The sequence below is a fragment of the Halichoeres trimaculatus genome, unplaced genomic scaffold (assembly GCF_033239565.1).
Source record: "Halichoeres trimaculatus isolate MK-OKI-2021-1 unplaced genomic scaffold, fHalTri1.1 fHalTri1_scaffold_3, whole genome shotgun sequence".
Lineage (NCBI taxonomy): Eukaryota > Metazoa > Chordata > Actinopteri > Labriformes > Labridae > Halichoeres > Halichoeres trimaculatus.
The window spans coordinates 3621936-3640100 of NW_027437181.1; the positions used below are offsets into that span (position 1 = coordinate 3621936).

Genomic DNA, 18165 nt, shown 5'->3' on the forward strand with positions numbered 1-18165 from the left:
GCGCGGCCATATTGGATATGACGCAGGCTTTGAGCTTCCTTTCTAACAGCTATAGGGCGCCTGTCAGTCACATGGGCTGAGCTCTGTCTTTGATTGGACAATCAGACGATTCAAATACCCCCTGTACAGTGTGAACAGATAGAGAAACCAGGGTTTCTAACCCACGCTGTTTTTTGAACCAGGCTGTAAATATACAGTTCAAAGCTGTAAAAGTCTGGGGTTTTTTGTGTGTGTTTGTAGTTTCTGGTCTTTCTTCAGCCTTAAGTGGATCTTCAATGAACAGCAACTTTTAGCTTCTGCATAGACCTAATTTTTCTAAACTGGATGTTAGCCTTTGGGCTCCACACTGATTCTCTACTGAGAAGACTCTGACATGCTCTACAGCCAACTGCACATGATCTCTAACCATCTTAACCAGGGCTCATATAAACAGACTTTATGTATTTATGAGGTTTGGTCTGACCTTTGGAATCAGTGTCTTCATAGCACATGTTCTTGCTCAGAGAGATGAGTTTCAAAAATTACGTCCAATGAAGCTGGAAAACCATGACAGCGTGCAGGAAACCAGTGAAAGATCAACCTGAACTGCCACTGTCCTTCAGACCCCGCGGCTGCATTCCACTTAGCTCACACTAAATAAACTTCACAACAAACGAAAGAGGCTTTTTTTTATTACCAAGGATACTAGGCACAAAGCAAAACATCATAAGAGCTTTTCTCTTTCTTTCCCTTTGAATCCCAAGGACAAAATGCTCCTGTGGCAAAACAATGACGTTCACCAATCACGTAGTAACAGAGCGTCGCAACAAGGGAACAAGATGTTCGAGCAGTCCTGCTGGAGCTCAGAAAACACTGTGGTTAAAGAAAATTGTTGTCATAAAGGGGAAATCTGTAGCAAAGGCGACTCTGAGCCACACACACTAAAGAGGCAATCTTGTCAGCATTACAAGATCCCCTTCTCGGTTTAGTGGTGTTTGACTTGGCGCCAGTTTCTGGGGTTTCATCTTTGCCAATTAAGCCAATCTAGTGTATTCCAGCAACAGGAAGCTGCACTGTTTGCCAAAGCATTAATGAAGTGGATATTAATGTAATGCCTGTGCTGATCTGGTGGCTTCCTTCATTGTAGCATGAGTCACTTTTCTTTGTAAGCTGCAACATGAAAGTCCGTGCGTGCATTCGTGCCTCTTAGCAACGTTGGGAAAATGGCATCAAAGACATCAGAGCTAAACGAACTGGAAGGAGATAAAATGTATATTAATATGTGGGGAATTTGATAAATAGAAGGAAGCTGGAGAGATGGGGGGGGGGCATCGAACATGAGAGAGATAGAGACTCATCATGGCAGTCATCACTTCTGCTATTATCCCTAATTCTCTCAGGGAATATCGCAGTAAGGCGGAGTAAATTTGAGGCTGATAAGCAGACAATGAGATTTGCCCGGGCTTTAAGGCAAAGCCTTTCCAAGGGCTTCCTTTCACCTACACTAGGTCTGAACTTGACACTCCATCAAACGGCAGCACGTGGTTCCTTTAGCGTGGACCGGATTCTGCTGAGTTCTGAAGCGGCGTACGGCGGTGCTGTGCAAACGTTGTTGGTGGGAGGCTGACGATGTATACGCATCATGCTGCATGTATAAGCAGCCTGTGGTCTTTGCAGGGGAAAGATGTGTTTCTCTTTTCTTCACCATCTGTGAGACTCTAATTAGTGCTTAGAGTCAAAACACAAAAAAAGTTTAAGGGAGAACCGCGATGCCTCACATCGGGATATCCTCCAGGAGATTCCTCACGGTGTAAAGCTGTTTTGATTCACAAAGAAAGGAGAAAAACAGTGAATTGAAGTTTTAGATGTGTAGTTTTTAGCTGTGCTGGCAGGATTTCCTTCAGGAGAGCCAGGAAAAGGTCTGAGTCCAGTCTTTAAACATGGATCATGATCCCTACAGGAGTAACTCTGCATACTCTATTTTTAACACTCAGAAATCCTTCAACGAGAAACAGCCAAGTGAATTATTTTTACATCTGCACTTTCAGATTGTACTTTTTTTTTTCTCTAACACTCACAGTTAACAGATGCAATTCTCAGTGTTATACTCTGACAATCACTGAGATGAGTTATGTCAGTATTGGTGTTATAAATCTCTCTTAGATTTTAAATCTTATGTCCAGGGCAAAAATGTTTAGATAAAGTGAATTTTAACCCAACTTTTGCAAATTATAAAAGACATACGTTCAATTTAGACAAGTAGATTTGAACCGTGTAATGGTAAAAACGTAAGACCTATCACTCCGCTTATGGAGGACCAAGAATACTGAAATTAAAAATTTAAAAAAGTGAAAAAAAAAAAAATAAAGTATATATATATATATATATATATATATATATATATATATATATATATATATATATATATATATATATAGATATATAGATATATAGATATATAGATATAGATATATATATATATGAGTACATAAATTAAGAAAAAAAAGAAAAATAAATACAGAAATAATTACTGTGGAAAAAGAGAAAAATATCAACAAATAATAAAATCAAAGTGCTCTGCTTTCATATTTATTTATTTTGATATTAATATATTTATTTTTAGGCTGTCACCGCCAGCATAAAATACAGAAGGAAATGTTGTGCATATGAGGGGGCCGAAATGGACTAGATGTGATGAAATATAAGAGCAGAGCATTTTTATATTCTAATTTTTTGATATTTATTATTTAATTCTATATCCACATTATTTATTTTATTTTATTCTGCATTTATTTTTACTTTTATCTATTTATTTACTTACTTTTTATTTTTTTCTTTTCAGTTTTATTTATTTATTTATTTATTATTTTCTATAATTAGGGGAACATTTCTGGTAAACAAAAAAAATATATATATTTTTTTGTCAAGTTAAGAAATTTTTTGTTAAGGTTAAGCTCTAATGAATTCTTCAATATTTAAGTTATTTTTTTTTTAAATGGAGCATTATTTTGTCAACTGTGTTATGGACAAAAGTTTTAGCTTTCTTTTCAACATAAATCCACATTTTCCTGAATTTAGAGTTATACAACATTTCTCTGTCAGACTACGCTCCCTAGAAATGTCCCTCATCATTTATATCACAGTTTAGACAAAATTTGAAGAATTATGTCTCAAAAATCTCAGTAACCAGCTGACAGGACAAGAAGAGAGAAACCTGTCTCTCCAACTCTACATTTAGTGACGCTAACACAGTCAACATTTCCTCCATGTTTTGTCCCTTGTGCTAACTGCAGACCTTGAACATGCCACCACCTGACCTCCATCAGCTCATATTTCTGCTCCTTTTCTTCACAGTTTGCTCTTTATAACATCTATAGTAAGAAGAGCAGAAAATGTTGGTAACACAGTTGATGAACAGTTAATGTGCCCCATGTACAGACAATCATTCTGATGAAATATTGATGAGGAGGAGCTGAAACATGACTTACTTTCTTCAAGGTGTAGTTTTTTAAAACACCTGTCATGTTTTAATTGTTATGATTTAATCTTTAATCATTTTTTTGCTAAATAAATGATGGAACCTGTAACTTTCTGTATTAAATGAAAGTGAATGGAGTCGTGTGAGCTGTTCATCCTGTACTGTTCAAATAAAAGAGCTATTTTTTGAGCAACAGCGATGGAAAATCACTGATTTAATGTTAATTATAGAAGAAGTGGAGTCAGATATAAGGAATAAGAAGGGTCCAAAATTCTTTCATTCGTGCTGCGCTGTGTTTGGGCTCTGACAGACTCACAGCTTTTCATGAAACTCTAATTACAGCCTTTCTAAAGACCTTCAAGCTCACATTTTAAGCTAACCTCAGACTTTCTCCTGTGTCTCTATCCTTTAGGTGATAACAATAACCCTGTGCACACCTTGACTTTAGCTCAGAACAAATCCAATCTTATGGATTCTGGTTCCTTTTTCTGAGGAGAGGGGAAAATGACAAATGTTTCAGGAACATTCCTCCGTTAGTCTTTAAACCCAGGTGTAATCCTGAGGTAGTATCTCTACATAATCTATTTTTATCTGTTTGTGTTGGATCATTAAACCATGTGAAGCCTCTCGTCTGCTGAAACTTTCCAAGTCTCTTCTGTGGCGTGTCATACTTCTCAGCCGTCCATTCATCCTCTCGCTGAGCTCCAAACTGCTGCTAGCTTTGTGTTCTGGCAAACGTTTGACTGTTTGGAACATACTGACCATACAGATGGACAGCGGAAAAACAGATTATGCTGCATGAGTTTTGAAGTCTCGGCAGACATTTTGATACTTTTTTTCCCCATGATCTGTCTTTTCAAATCCATTCCACCAGCTGTGAATCCAAGCTGCCGTCTTCCACGAAGAAGAGCCGCCGCCTTTCATCCGACACTGGGAGACCGTCTGATTGTCAACCAAAGGGTGAGTCATTCAATTATGAGATGAGGGCATGAGGAGCTCTGCTGTGATGACACATTTTACCGTATTTCACCACTTCCTGGTATGTCATTCAGATTTAAACTCACATGACCTTTCCTGTCTGTCAGACACCTTTGATCAAGCTGTTCAGGGACGAGTTGTTTGAATTAGAAACTGTCCGGAAGCTTCTGGAGCCAAACATAGTTCTTTGACGTCAATGATGTGTTTAATGATGGATTAACATTCAGATGATGGCTTTGGGATTAGAAATTGGGAATCTCACAATCGGCCCATTTTGATCAGCAAACTGCACTCCAGTTGGTATCATCAGGCGCAGTTTGTTGTGCATTCCTTGCATTCAGGAGCCAATGCATTTTTTTTTCCAGGATTAAATCCAAATGTGAAATCACAAAGACATTTAAAACCCTGGAGATCATTCAATTTCATGACAAAAGTTGTGAAGAAAGAAATAAGAATGAAAAAAGGAGAATTATTTAAGATTTAGATGACTTAAACCTCAGAATTTTTAGTAAACAGACGTTTATTTGTTTGTTTTATCCATTTATTTATTTATTTATTTTTATTTTAAATGCTAATATTGAGCCAACTTTCAATGTAAGAGGCATCCAGATTACATAGAGAATTTATTTGATACAAAAAAAAAATTAAATAAGGATTGCAGTCATTCGCCATTTACGTAGTTTTGACGCCAAAATACCCCAGTTGGAGGCGACGCCATTGGAGGCTATGAGGAACTCTGGGAGAATCTAAGAAGAGCCAGGTGACAAATATGATAATTATAAGTCTAATTTCTTCTTGACTCTACCTCACGACATATTTTACAATCCCCCCAAAAAATACTCAAGAACATCAGCTGTCAATCATCGTTAAACATGATGTGAAACCTTGTTTTTAACCTCTTATGAGAAATGAAATCGAAACTTTTCAGAACAAAGAGGACCTGAATACAAGGCAGCCAAATGATATCTTCAAATCACCACAACAATCAGACGTGAGACACATTTCTACCAGGTGTATTAATTTTTTAAAGTTTGACCACAGCCCATCTGGAATGACTGGGGAGATAGATTTTTTGGCCTATACTGTAGCCAGCCACCAGGGGGAGCAGTTTTTGTGGAGACCTCACTTCGAACCAAGCAAGATGACGTCCATATTTTTTTACAGTCTATGGTATAGACTAAGGATTTTTTTGTTTTTCTTTCAAATACTTTTTCAATCAAAGGCCCAAAATGTGGGTCATGTGTTGTGTTCAACCTGGGGTCTTAAAGTCAAACTACCAAAGGGACCGCTGAGCATCTAGTCTTGTAATAAGGGGGCCACTTCAGGTACTGTCATGCAGAAAAGTACCAGACAGTACTCTGCGTTCTCAGGACCTCTTCGTGCTCTCTGTCCTAAAAGCTTGGACAGAAATTAGGAAAAGGGCCTTTGGCTTCCTGGCACCCTCACGCCTCATTGATGATCCTCTCTTCATTCATGTTGGGCTCATAGACTGTATAAAACATGGACGTAGTCTCACCGACGTCACCCGTCTGTTTCTGAAACAGAAAATGAAGCAGATCGGCTATAGCGGCCATATTGGTGGTGGCAAGGGCTTCGCCTACAGCTATAGGGCGCCAGCCGTCACGTGACCCTCAGCTGTGCCTCTTATTGGGGGAGCTCACGATCTTAATTTCCTCTGAACGGCTGAGTTAGAAAAAATTCACCCCCCTACAGTGGGTGCTGTTAGTAAAATTAGTGACTGAGACAGGAGACATTTTTTGAACCAGGCTGTAAAAAGGTTAATTTCTGCTTTGAAAACAGCTTTTTTGGCTTGGTGTGTTTGTGACTTCCGCTACTTCCAGAGCCAGCCTCAAGCGAACACTCGAGAAACAGCAGATTTCAGCACTTCAACATTGTCTCACATTCTCAGACCGGAGGTTGCCACTTGGTTGGGCTGTAAAACCTCATTAAGTCCGTTTATCATTGGAGTCAAGATAAATACAAACTGATTTTGACACTGTTTGTTTTATTTTGAAAGTCACTGGGTGTTTTTCGGTAGCTTCTTGTCATGACTTCCTGTCCCGCTCCCTACGCTAAATTTATGGGTCACAGCTCCACGTACGGCAAACATGGGATAGAATAGAAAAGAAAAGAATATACTTTATTTATCAACTTGTAACAAGTTTAAAAAATATTCCAGTGGAACGAGAGAAAACCTACTTGTATTAAAACATTTTTCTGGTTTCAAGCAAATTTTTCTTGTTCCTTTTGCAGATTTTTTTTTACTTGTTACAAACAATTCAGACCTCATTTTGTCTTTAAATAACTTAAATCAAGACATTTTTCTAGACTGATAAGTTGAGTGTGGCTCATATTGAGTGTAATACGACAATTTTTTACTTAAAATAAGACAAAATCACTGGATAAGATTCAGTTTTTTTGCAGTGTAGCTCCTTTATACCATCCCTGGTTAAGACATGTTTATAATGAGTCACTAAGCTTTCTGATGTGAAGACGTCTTTGACCTTAATACCAACGGTTCAACTCTGGATCAGTTTTCTACGTTGATAGTTAAAGACTCGGACAGATGAGCAAATCTTTAATGAACGAATTCGTGTTTCATCTTATAAAACAGAGGGAACAAAAGGTCACTGCTCAGAACTTAAAGAGCGTGTATCATCTTCGAAGCATATGGAAAATCAAAGCAGCTACCTTCTCAGGAACAATTCCCATGATGCAAAGCATTTTCCAGCATGTTATGCATGCCTTGATTTTGTCCTCATTGCTTCAGCCTGTGAATAAAACTTCTGAAATGGAACCAAAAAGCAGAGAAAGTGTTGTATAAAAGGCGTAATTGCCTTTAGGACATTGTTTACTGTGATTATGCATTCTTCAGAGCGGTGGGCGGTTCTCAGCTGTGCCTCACATCACAGCAACGCCGTACCTATAATCACAGAAAATAATGTTGACGGGGGCATTATTGCTAAACTGTGGACGTGTAGGTTGTTGGAAATCTGTGGAGGAATCTATAAAGGGCATTATGGCATTTGCAGAAAGGAGCCGTTTGCTGAAGAAGCAGAAACACAGCAGCACCCGTAGCCCGAGCATACTCTTCCCATCACGGCCTCTCACTGGAGTCGATGGCTGGTTGTAGCTGCAGGCCACAGCAGACACATAGTACACAGCACAGATGGTGAAATAAGGCACCAACGGCTACAGTCAAAACAGTGAATGTGTCATGATGACATTTGTGCCATAAGTTATGATTTTTTGCCGGCATCTCTGCTGTCACTCCAGATCAGACACAGAGGGGTAATGAGCAGTGGTAGGCGCACAGGGACAGACTCAGCCTCTTCATACATCACTACGTTAATATTTGTTGATTTAGAAATGCAGACTGGTGAATGACACAGAGCAGGATTCACTGAATAATCCTCTTTCTGGTGCACAAAGGCATAACTTAAGCTGCCACAGTGAATGCTAAGTCTCTCCAGCCTGGCATGCATTGGTCTCTTTCACACCCGAGCGGTTCAACTCGTTCAGATGGGCCTGTCTCTCGACTCGACACAAACACATGTTTCGCCGAGGTACTACTGGAAAGATACGGCGCGCTATCTATCAAAATGGAGCCGGCTGGAAGTCGCTCTAATCTCAAGCTGCTCCCCACTCACCTCTTTTTGTCACACAGACGCATACAGTCATACGCAGTCAACACTTTCTGTTTTAGTTAAGATAAAAAAGCACACGCCTGGAAGGACTGCGCTGTTTTTCACTTTATCCTGACACAACCTCAGCTGTAATTTATCGCCGCTCCCAACACCAATCCTCATATCACACTGAGAAGTATGCAGAAGGCCGGGGCGACAGTATAAATTGATGAAACAACAAAACGGTGCCCCCGTATGGGGAAGCGGATCCCTCAAAAACACTGACTGCTCCCATCAATCTCCGAAAGCGTAAGTGCAGAAGAGAAGATAGTGATTTGGAAATGAATCAGCATTTTTTGCAGATGACAGGTCGAAACCCAAAGCTTTCAAAGACGGACATTTATCTATACGAGTGCATATTTTCAGCAAAGAAAGATCTGCTGTGGTTTAACGAACACCATCATTACAGAAAGTGGGCTGTAGAGTTGTCGGAGGTTACTCAGTCTTCACTAAACAGCTGGGAGTAAAATTTCCTGATTCCCACATCTGAGACGAAGGCGCCGGGTAAAATCTAATACTGGGATAATGACGGTGGGTAGTTATTAGATCATCTTTATTGGACTAATCGCTAACACTCTTAATAACCTGTTCAGTAATTTAGCTTGTTTCAGCAGCTCCGCAGTGTGACACTCGACATGCTTGAGTTTTAAACACAGTTGGAGCAGATTTCGTCTGATTTCAGGCTGACACTCGGCTGCAGCGCCGTTGAACTCTGGCTGACCGATAACCCGAGGAGTTTAGGAGATAAATAATGAATGCTGGTTCGACTTCGAGGGTCAGTTGACATCTTTAAGAAAGAAAAAAAACAACATGAATCCACTGAGTCCTACGCCAACTAACATCTTTGGCTCTTAGACACACTTTGAAAAGTGCAAGCTGTTTCCCGGACACACAGCTATAGTGGCCAACTTCTTTCTTAGCATCCAGAGACACATTATTTTGTGTTTTATAATTTAAAGACTCTTATGGAGCCCCAGGGACACTTAACGTCACACTAATGTTGGGATCCTAAATCAGACTTTTGTGCTACATTAGCAAACATGCAGCTCAGGAACGGCCTGTTTCATTACAAACAGCTCTTTGTAGATTCATACACTCAGGAAATCTGCTATCATCATCATCATCTGGCTCCTTCTGCACCAAGGAAAAACACTCTCACACACATATACGCGGTCTGGTGGTGCAGTAAGGTTTTTAATCTAAACCTGAGCAACAGACAAGTCTAAAAGTTTGGTGCATTTCAGTTTACAAGTGTGGCTAACATTAGCAGAGCTGCTCCACCTGTCTCTTTACAGCGTAACGTCCACATGCTGGTTTCTAGAGATACACTGATGTTTTCTTTAGGGCCGATATCAAAACCGATTATCAGTTGTCAAGGAAGCCGATAACCGATATTTGGGGACAATATTCATTTGCAGAAAAAGTGAAAATATTGGTGACAAAATTTGGGATGATACAAACTCCAAGCATATGTTGATTACACTGAAAAAACTGAACTCTTATCAAGTGTTTTTGTCTTATTTTAGGTCAAATTTGTCTAATTACATTTGAAATGAGCCGCATTCAACTCATCAGTCCAGAAAAATGTCTTATTTCAAGAGAAAAATGAGGTCTGAATTGCTTGTAGAGAGATAGACCGATATGGATTTTTCCAGGCCGATACTGAAACCAATTATTTGTAGTTAAGGAGACCGATAATCAATATTTGAAGCCAATATTAATTTGCAGTCAAAGTGCAAATACCTTAAAGCAAAACTTAGAAAAATAAACAGCTAAAGTTTTCTACAATAAATAAAGTTTTCCAAAATTTCAGCGTAACTGCAATAACTGTAATAACTGCACTGCTGATTGGCTGTTTCCCAAGCCATGGCTCTGCTTGTAACCAATCAGATGGTGCTGTGGGTGGGACAGTGCTGGGGACTGAGTAGTGACTGCAGACAGAGGAGCAGCTGCATCAGAGCCACAAAAGCGCAGTTTTATATTTGTGTCTTATGGACTGTCAGATTAGGAAAAAGGCGGATGCCGATATGCTTCAAAATGCCAAATATCGGCCCCAATAATTGGCCAATAATCAGTCTATCCTTAGTATCAAGTTAAAAAAAAAAAAGTCAATTGATCAAGAGAAGAGTTACTTGTATTAAAACATTATTCTAGTTTCAAGCAAATTTTTTAGCAAGTTTTTCAGACCTCATTTTGTCTTAAAGTAACTTTAATTTAGACATTTTTCTCGACTAGTCAAGTAAATGTGGCGCATATTGAGTCTAAAAAGACATTTTTTTACTCAAGATTAGACTAAATGACTTGATAAGATTTCAGTTGTTGCAGTGTAAACAGCTCCCAGGCTCAGCAGTTGTCTTATAAAGTTAAATGAAAACTTAAAAATATGAATAGCTCTCTAAAGTTTTCTACAGTAAGTCAAGTTTTTTAAAAATGTCTCTGCGTGTCATTAACCAGATGGTACTGTGGGTGGGACGATGCTAGAGACCGAGTAACGACCGCAGACAGAGAGGAGCCAAAATAACACGGTCTGAAATTTAATTTCTTTTTTAGCCGCTGAATTAAAAAAAAGAAAAGGCTGATGCTGATATGCTTCAAAATGCTAACTACCAATGCCGTTAATGGGTCTATCCCTACAGGTTTCACATAACCTTGGTTGAGTTTTCCATTTTAACTAAACACAGCTTTCGTACAACTTTATCTCAGTTTTCCAGATCGAACTCTTTCCAAACTACACCACGCTGTGAGATTCAACCTATCGTTTGGCTGTTAAATGACTTTTAATTTGGAAATGTATTTCTTCATAAAACTTTTGAGTTCACTGTTTTTCTGCCTAAACTTCAAGACAAACCTTCCATGTGTTAAGATAGGCTTTTACTGCAAATAATGAAATCTTATCAAGTGTTTTTGTCTTATTTTAAGTAGACATTGTCTTGTTACCTCCGCCATAAAGGTCATGTTTTTGGGAGAGTTTGTTTGGCATAACTCAAAAAGTTACAAACGGATCTTGATGAAATTTTCAGGAAATGGGATAAGGAAAAAGTGATTAAATTTTGGAGGTGATCTGGATCACCGTCTGGATCCAGGACTTATTTTAAAGGATTCTTTATCATTGTGAGATAGGGCTGTTTTCACCATATGTGTTTATAACTCCACCATAAATGGTCGGATTGCTTTGCAAAACAATACAAGACAAGGTCACCATAATTTCTGACAGATGTAAAAGTACGATCCAGATCCTGCCAATATTCTGGATACTAAAATCTGGAATAAGAAATATGTACTGGGTCATCATCATTTTCAACACTGTCAGGAAACAAATCTTCGTACAAACCTGTAACTAACAACAAATTGTAGCAGACAGTCTGCTGAAAGGGAGTATAACATTAAAGTCGGACTAAAGTGTTGGTGACAATCACAATATGCTTGGTGGAGGTCTGCGCTCTCTGACTGCTTTTCTAGTTATCCTTAATAAGAGCAACATTTATCAGTCCAGAAAAATGAAAAAATGTGCTAGAAAATTTGCTTGAAACCACAATAATGTCTCAATACAAGCAACTTTTCTCTTGTTCCATTGGTAGATTTTTTTTTGTTAGAAGCAATTCAGACCTCATTTTGTCTTTAAATAACTTGAAATAAGACATTTTTTGGGACTGGTCAGGTGGATGTGGCTCATATTAAGTCTAAAATGACATTTTCTACTAAAAATACGACAAAAACACTTGATAAGATTTCATTTTTTTGCAGGGTGTGAAAACCTTCCTGAAGCACAACAAAAACAATGATTTTAAAACAAAGCTGCTTCATTTAGTGTTTTTTTTCTGAGTGAATTCTAGTTTTCATTTTCTTGGAGACGTCTGTGCATAATGAAGCTCCTGTTTATAACCTTGTGACTCCCAGGTGCCAAAGAAGACAAACCAGCGAGCTGCAGCCCCCCTGACTCCTTTGCCAATCAGTGGCTTTTGAGCAAACCCTGATTTTAACATAAAACCTGCTAAATTCACCAATTTTAATCACTGGGCCTGTTTGTTTTGGAAAGAGGGGCAGCTCTGGGAAAAATTTGGCGCCTGGTAAAAAGCTTGTGAACATTGGAAACTGCAGATCCATTTAGAGGCTTGTTTTGTGAAGTTTACAGCCATGCTGTTGTTCTCTCCCTGCTCTGTGTGCAATGACACAGCTTAAAAACAAAAGTTCAGGATTAAAGTCGGCTCCAGCGGCTGAAGGAAGCCATCAGTGAGTTTTAAAGAGGGAGTTAATTCTCCTGGAGCTGCTCGGTTTTAGTGAAATGTGGCTGTGAAGAAGAACAGGTGCGTGCAGTCCTCTTCAGGGACGTTTGTGCATTATTTTCAAACATAAAAAGGAGGCTGTCTGGGTGCTCTATTTTAACTCGCTGCACATGTCTGTTTGAGGTGTAGGAGGCAGCTTATCAGGTCAATTTAGGAGGCAATATTATGACGGGATTGCATCTCGTAAAGCCCTTATTTATAGGTAAATTACCTCTTTTTCATGGCAGAACAAAAGCAGTTGTTTGCTGAAGTGGAAAAATCCTGGATAGTTAGATGAGTCACCATCCACCCCGTCCTGAACCAGTGGTTGACTGCACGGGCGTCACGCTTGAAAAGAAATGCACTCGCCCAAGTGCGTATTTCCCACAGTGACGGCTTCTGTCGGAGCTGTTCTGGTGAGCCATCCTGGCACGCTTCACGTCCATTCAGGCCCCGATCAGGCAGGTGAGAGCCAAAACCTGCCACGCCTGTCAGGGTGATCGCATTCCTTCTGCGTCTGTGTTTCTGTCCTGCTGACCCGGGATTATTACAAAGTGACAAACTCAAAAAAGCTACGACGGCTCCTAGAGCTGCATGGAAATCATGTCTGGCAGTAATGGTCACCACATCCTCCCCAAAAAGCAGAGCACAGAGCAGGGGCGGAGCCAGGATTTCAGCTCTGGGTGCCCAAGACAGATTTTGATTAAGCCTTAAGTTAAAAAAGTTTGTAGATGATTAATTTAATCAGTAAAAATGACTGACAATTTACGCTATGAGTGGTTTAAAAGCAGATTTTTTTTTTACCTTTAATTTGCATTTTTGCATTATAAGCTGTAAGAGCAATAGGGGTGGGTACCTTTCACATTTGAAACGATACGGTACTGATCCCCGGTACCTGGCAATCGGTACCAATACCAATTTGTTTAGTAATAAAATACATATTTTTTTTGACTACACATATTTATTCTTCATTTAATAACCTTGCAATGCTGTGTTCATGTCCAGCATGGAAAATTGGCTACCCTTCCACTCCCTCACAGTCACAAGTATGCATTTATGTACCTAAACATGGTACCTTTTGATTTTACATGAACCGGTACCTGGTACTTTTGACAGAAATCGGTTGGTACCTATAAAAGTACCTAATTCGGTACCCATCCCTAAAGAGCAACAGTTAGATAAAATAAATAAAAACCTCCAGTCTTTCCCAAAATAATGTTCTGATCCCGCTCACATGAAGCTGAATAACTTTTAAAAATGTTTGTCCAGCGAGCTAAAAAACATGGCTCATTTCACAAAGACAGGTTATCGAACGCTAACAACATGAAGTCAAAAAAAAATGCCAAGCTTTTTTAAAACTGAATTAAAAATATAAGAATTTTAAGAAAAGTTTAAGGTGGGCCTGGCACCTTTGGGACCCCCCGTAACGCCGCCCCTGGCACAGAGTGAACCACCAGAGCTGGTGAATGTGAGAATATCATATTATTGTTCTTCCAGCTGATTCATTTTCTGATTATTTTCACATTTTCTCATCTCAATGTGAAAAACTAAACTGCTCATTATGATCTTCAAGATTTCAAATCAGTGGACTCAGATCACCCAGGACTTTCACATACTACATGACGAACTGAAATCTTATGAAGGGTTTTTGTCTTATTGTCAGCAGAAAATGTCTTTTTAGACTTCACATAAGCCACATTCAACTGGCCAGTCCATTTTTTTTTTCTTTTTTTAAGTTATTTAAAGACAAAAATGAGGTCTTGTTCCATTGGCAGATTGTTTTCAGACCTCATTTTTGTCTTTAAGCAACAAGAGGTTTTTCTGGATTGGTAAGTTGAATGTGGCTCATGTTAAGCCTAAAAAGGCATTTTTTGCTGAAAATAAGACAAAAACCTTTGATAAGATTTCAGTTTTTGCAGTGCAAAAACTGTTTGACATTTCTCCTTGAAATATCACAAACAGCTCACATATTATCTGAGTCATTTCCTTTTGATCATCTATTGATTAGTCATTGTTGCTCTTAACTCGTTGATAGTGTTAAGTTCAAGTTTTCCCACATGTTGTAAAAAACTGAAATCTTATGAAGGTTTTTTGTCTTAATGTCAGTAGAAAATGTCTTTTTAGACTCAATATGAGCCACAATCAACTGATCAGTCCAGGAAAATGTATTATTTCAAGTTATTTACAGAGGAAAATGAGGTCTTAATTGCTGTAGCAAGTAAAAAAAACTTAAATTAGACTTTTTCTGGACTGGTCAGGTGAATGTGGCTTATATTAAGTCTAAAAGGCATTTTTCTAATGACAATAAGGCAAAAACACTTGATAAGATTTTTTTATTTTTTTTGGTATGGCATGGTGGTCTAGGCTGCACGCCTCATTAAGCTATCCCTCAAAGGACAAAAATTAAATCTTATCAAGTGTTTTTGTCTTATTTTCATTAGAAAATATCTTTTAAGATTTAATATGAGCCACACTCAGCTGACCAGTCCAGAAAAATGTCTGATTTCAAGTTATTTAAAGAGGACAATGTGGTCTGAATTGCTTGTAACAAGTAAAAATAACTTGAAATCAGACATTTTTCTGGACTGGTCAGGTGGATGTGGCTCATATTAAGTCTAAAAAGACATTTTCTGCTGAAAACAAGACAAAAACACTTGATAAGATCTCAGTTTTTTCCACATAACTCAGTGTAGATGCTCAGGTGTCTCATGTCGACCCATTGCCCTATTGAGACACTTATTGGTGTGTGTGGCCTTAATTTCAGCTCTAGTCCTATAACACAGAAACTGAGGCCAGTTTGAACATCCAGTTTTAAAGCTAAGTGTAAAACACTAAGATGATTAAAATCTGATTTCACTGATTACACCATATGTTAGTTAAAGCACCAGTAACAACTCAATCCAAGATAGTTTCAAGTGTAAAACCAGCATTTACTCTGGGTAATCAGACATTTTACTGGCACAAAGAGAAGGACTGTGTTTCAGACGCCGACCTCGCTGCTTTCAGCTGAAATGTCTGTGCAGAATTTAATTCCCAGCCCAATCAGACGGAGCAAAGGTGAACTATAACAGGTAGACCATAATCTTATTGATGTGAAAAACCGAACCCTGAATGTCAGAGCCGTTCTCCAACACACAGCCCGTGTCCTTCACTTCACTTCACGGGCGGGTTGTAAAACGGCCAGATGTGAACGTGGAAGTGTTCACTTGAGGACAGAACTGGTTCAGGTTTAAGTGTAATGCTTTTTGGCTGCAGCAGAAACGAGCAATTTCAGATTTGATGTCTGCTCCAAAACGCAGCTCCCTCTACCCACTTCAGCCAACACACAAGTATTTTCAGCATCAGGGCATTTCAGCACCTCCCACTGATGGACAGCTCCTTTTCACGTTCTGGTTAAAAGGCTAAAGCAACAATTTGAGGACGAGGTTTTCAAAAAAAGGTGCTGAAGCTGTGGAAGGAGGGGGGATGACAGCCTCATTTCTGTGCATCACCCTTGGGTGGCTTTGCTGAGGGGGTTTGCAGACATACTGGGTCAACACGCAGGGAGAAGCACATAGACAGAGAGGAGAGGAGAGGAGAGGGGAAATGTGCAGAAGGTGTGTGTTAGTGTGTGTGAAAGCTTGACCTGAAGATTTGGCTTCGCCACATTTCGAACTCAAAGCGCCCTTCCTCTGTGCCAGCGTGCCCACCTGGCCAATCCGGCGCTCTTTTTGCTGCAAACGTGTATGCTGAGAATACCTGAACTGAATTTGAATTACCATATGACGTAGGCCCTTTTCTCGCTGTAACGTCCTGCTGGCAACAGGGACCACCACGGACCGTACAGTCCTCCAGCAAGCGCTCAAACGCACAATTTGTTGCACCAGTCACCCCTCTCCATCCCCTCAACCCCCTGCCTTTATCTCCATATCTGCTCCTATATATCTCACACACATACACACACACACACATGCGCTCACACACCAGAAGAGGATGCGACAGATACTATAACCTACCTATGAAGAGGAGATGAGGACAGATGACTGAAAAGAAAAGTCTATTTCTTCATATGGAAGTCTGTGAGCAAAGCGCGTATCACATCCGGTCAAACAGCGATGAAAAATAAGTCTGCATGGCAATACACAGCAGAGAATCGCGCCCAGTGGGCTGAAATGAGCAGGATTCAGAGGGATACTTACGCATTTTCTCGAATAAATGGTATCGGGGTTGAGAGCAGTGAAGGAAAAACCAGCAGGGCCCCGGTCCCCGTTTTGAAGATTTGCAGTACAACCGAGGCACAAATCTCCATGTGAAAAAGGAGGCTGCTGCAGTCCGCGTCTCTCTCGATCACAAGTCAAGATGCTCGCCTGCGAAAAAACGCCAAACATTCAGAAAGAGTTGCGGGGATGTGCGGTGCGGCCACCATTCCCTTGGATGTAATGAGCAACGATGAAAAAACCCCCTCAGAGGAACCAGCAGAATCACCCCCCAGGACTTGGAAGATATTCCTCTGGAGTGAGGAGGAGGAAATCCTGCAGAGTTTTTGATGGTGGTGGGGGGGATCAAGTCTGTCTCAGGCCCCCAAACCAGTCACAGTCCAGATTTTTGACTCCCACTGGTGGTCCTCTTCTTAGAAAAAATCAAAATCGAGAAAAAGAAGAAACCAAAGAGGAGTGTTTCAGGGATTTTTGGCGTTTTTTTTCTCCTCTAAGAAACAAATGAATGGGATCAGAACACAGACGTGACATTTAACAATTACCTTTTTAAAGCATTGTTAAGGTCAGTGCAGAAGCGTCCTACAAAAACCCTGAGAACGCCTATTGGATAAAAATTAAGGATATCCGTCCCACTGCAACCATCACACGCGTCGCATCAGGACAAGCGGGTTGCCATAGGCTGCTCTAAAAATCGCAGAGCATATGGCACCTACAGTATCACCGACCAAGTAGAGAGGGAAGAATCCCTGGGATGCTATTTCCCCCCGAAAGCAATCCGTCTGTATTGATTACATAAACGCTGCTATTAGTGATTATTCCGCCTGTCAGGGAGCGCGTGTCCGACCCGGGTGGCGTGGTGGCAGCAGCGGCAGCAGCGGCATCGTCCGTGTGTTGCAAATAAAGCGGCTTTTCGCCACCGGCTCCTAATGGTTCCCCCGCTCGCTGCAGTCCATGACTTGAATAGCGAGCACGCTGAAATCACGGTCTTCAGGCACAGATCTGCAAGCGCGCGCTGCTCCTGCGCGTGTGTCCACGTCTAGGTACTGTAGGCGCGCGCGTGCGTAGGCGGCTCGAGCGTGTTCCCGTATCGCCCAGGGACCACTTTAACTTTGACCACTTTGCCCGCGCGTCCATCTGCCCATTTTAATCACCCAGCGGTCGTTAATTATCAGAGATCAATAGCATTAACGCATAAAGCCCAGATCTGACGTCTCTGAGTGTGTGATTGTGCGTGCATGCGCGCGCGTGCATGCATGACTCAATTGTTGATGAGGTATGGTTGCCACCTACAGGCGTTAGTCTCTCTCCAGTCATCCAAAACAGACCATTTCCACTCTCTGCATCCACAAATAAATCCACATGCAACATGTCGAGGTCTTGCTGCTCTCCCAGCTCAGACAAAAGAAGTCTGTAATCAGCTGGGATTAATTACGATTATGAAACACTATTATTTCCCAACCTGCTATTTGCAATGAGCTTGTTTACCTGTATTAACTAACTCCTTTTATAAACGCTGTCAAACGCACTCAAAAGTAACCAAGGCAACGTGTGTTTGTGGCAGAAACCTGCTTACTGGTGAAAGAAAA

The 18165-nt window shown here is 40.3% G+C and overlaps 1 protein-coding gene across 1 annotated transcript in view; it reads right to left on the reverse strand.

Moving 5' to 3' along the window:
* Positions 1–17777, reverse strand: part of lrrc4cb (leucine rich repeat containing 4C, genome duplicate b) — a 92987-nt gene extending 75210 nt beyond the window's left edge. The window contains exon 1 of the mRNA XM_074666129.1: positions 16562–17777. The gene's annotated coding sequence lies outside the window, so the exon portion shown is untranslated. The remainder of the gene's footprint in view (positions 1–16561) is intronic.
* Between the last annotated feature and the right edge of the window lie 388 nt (positions 17778–18165).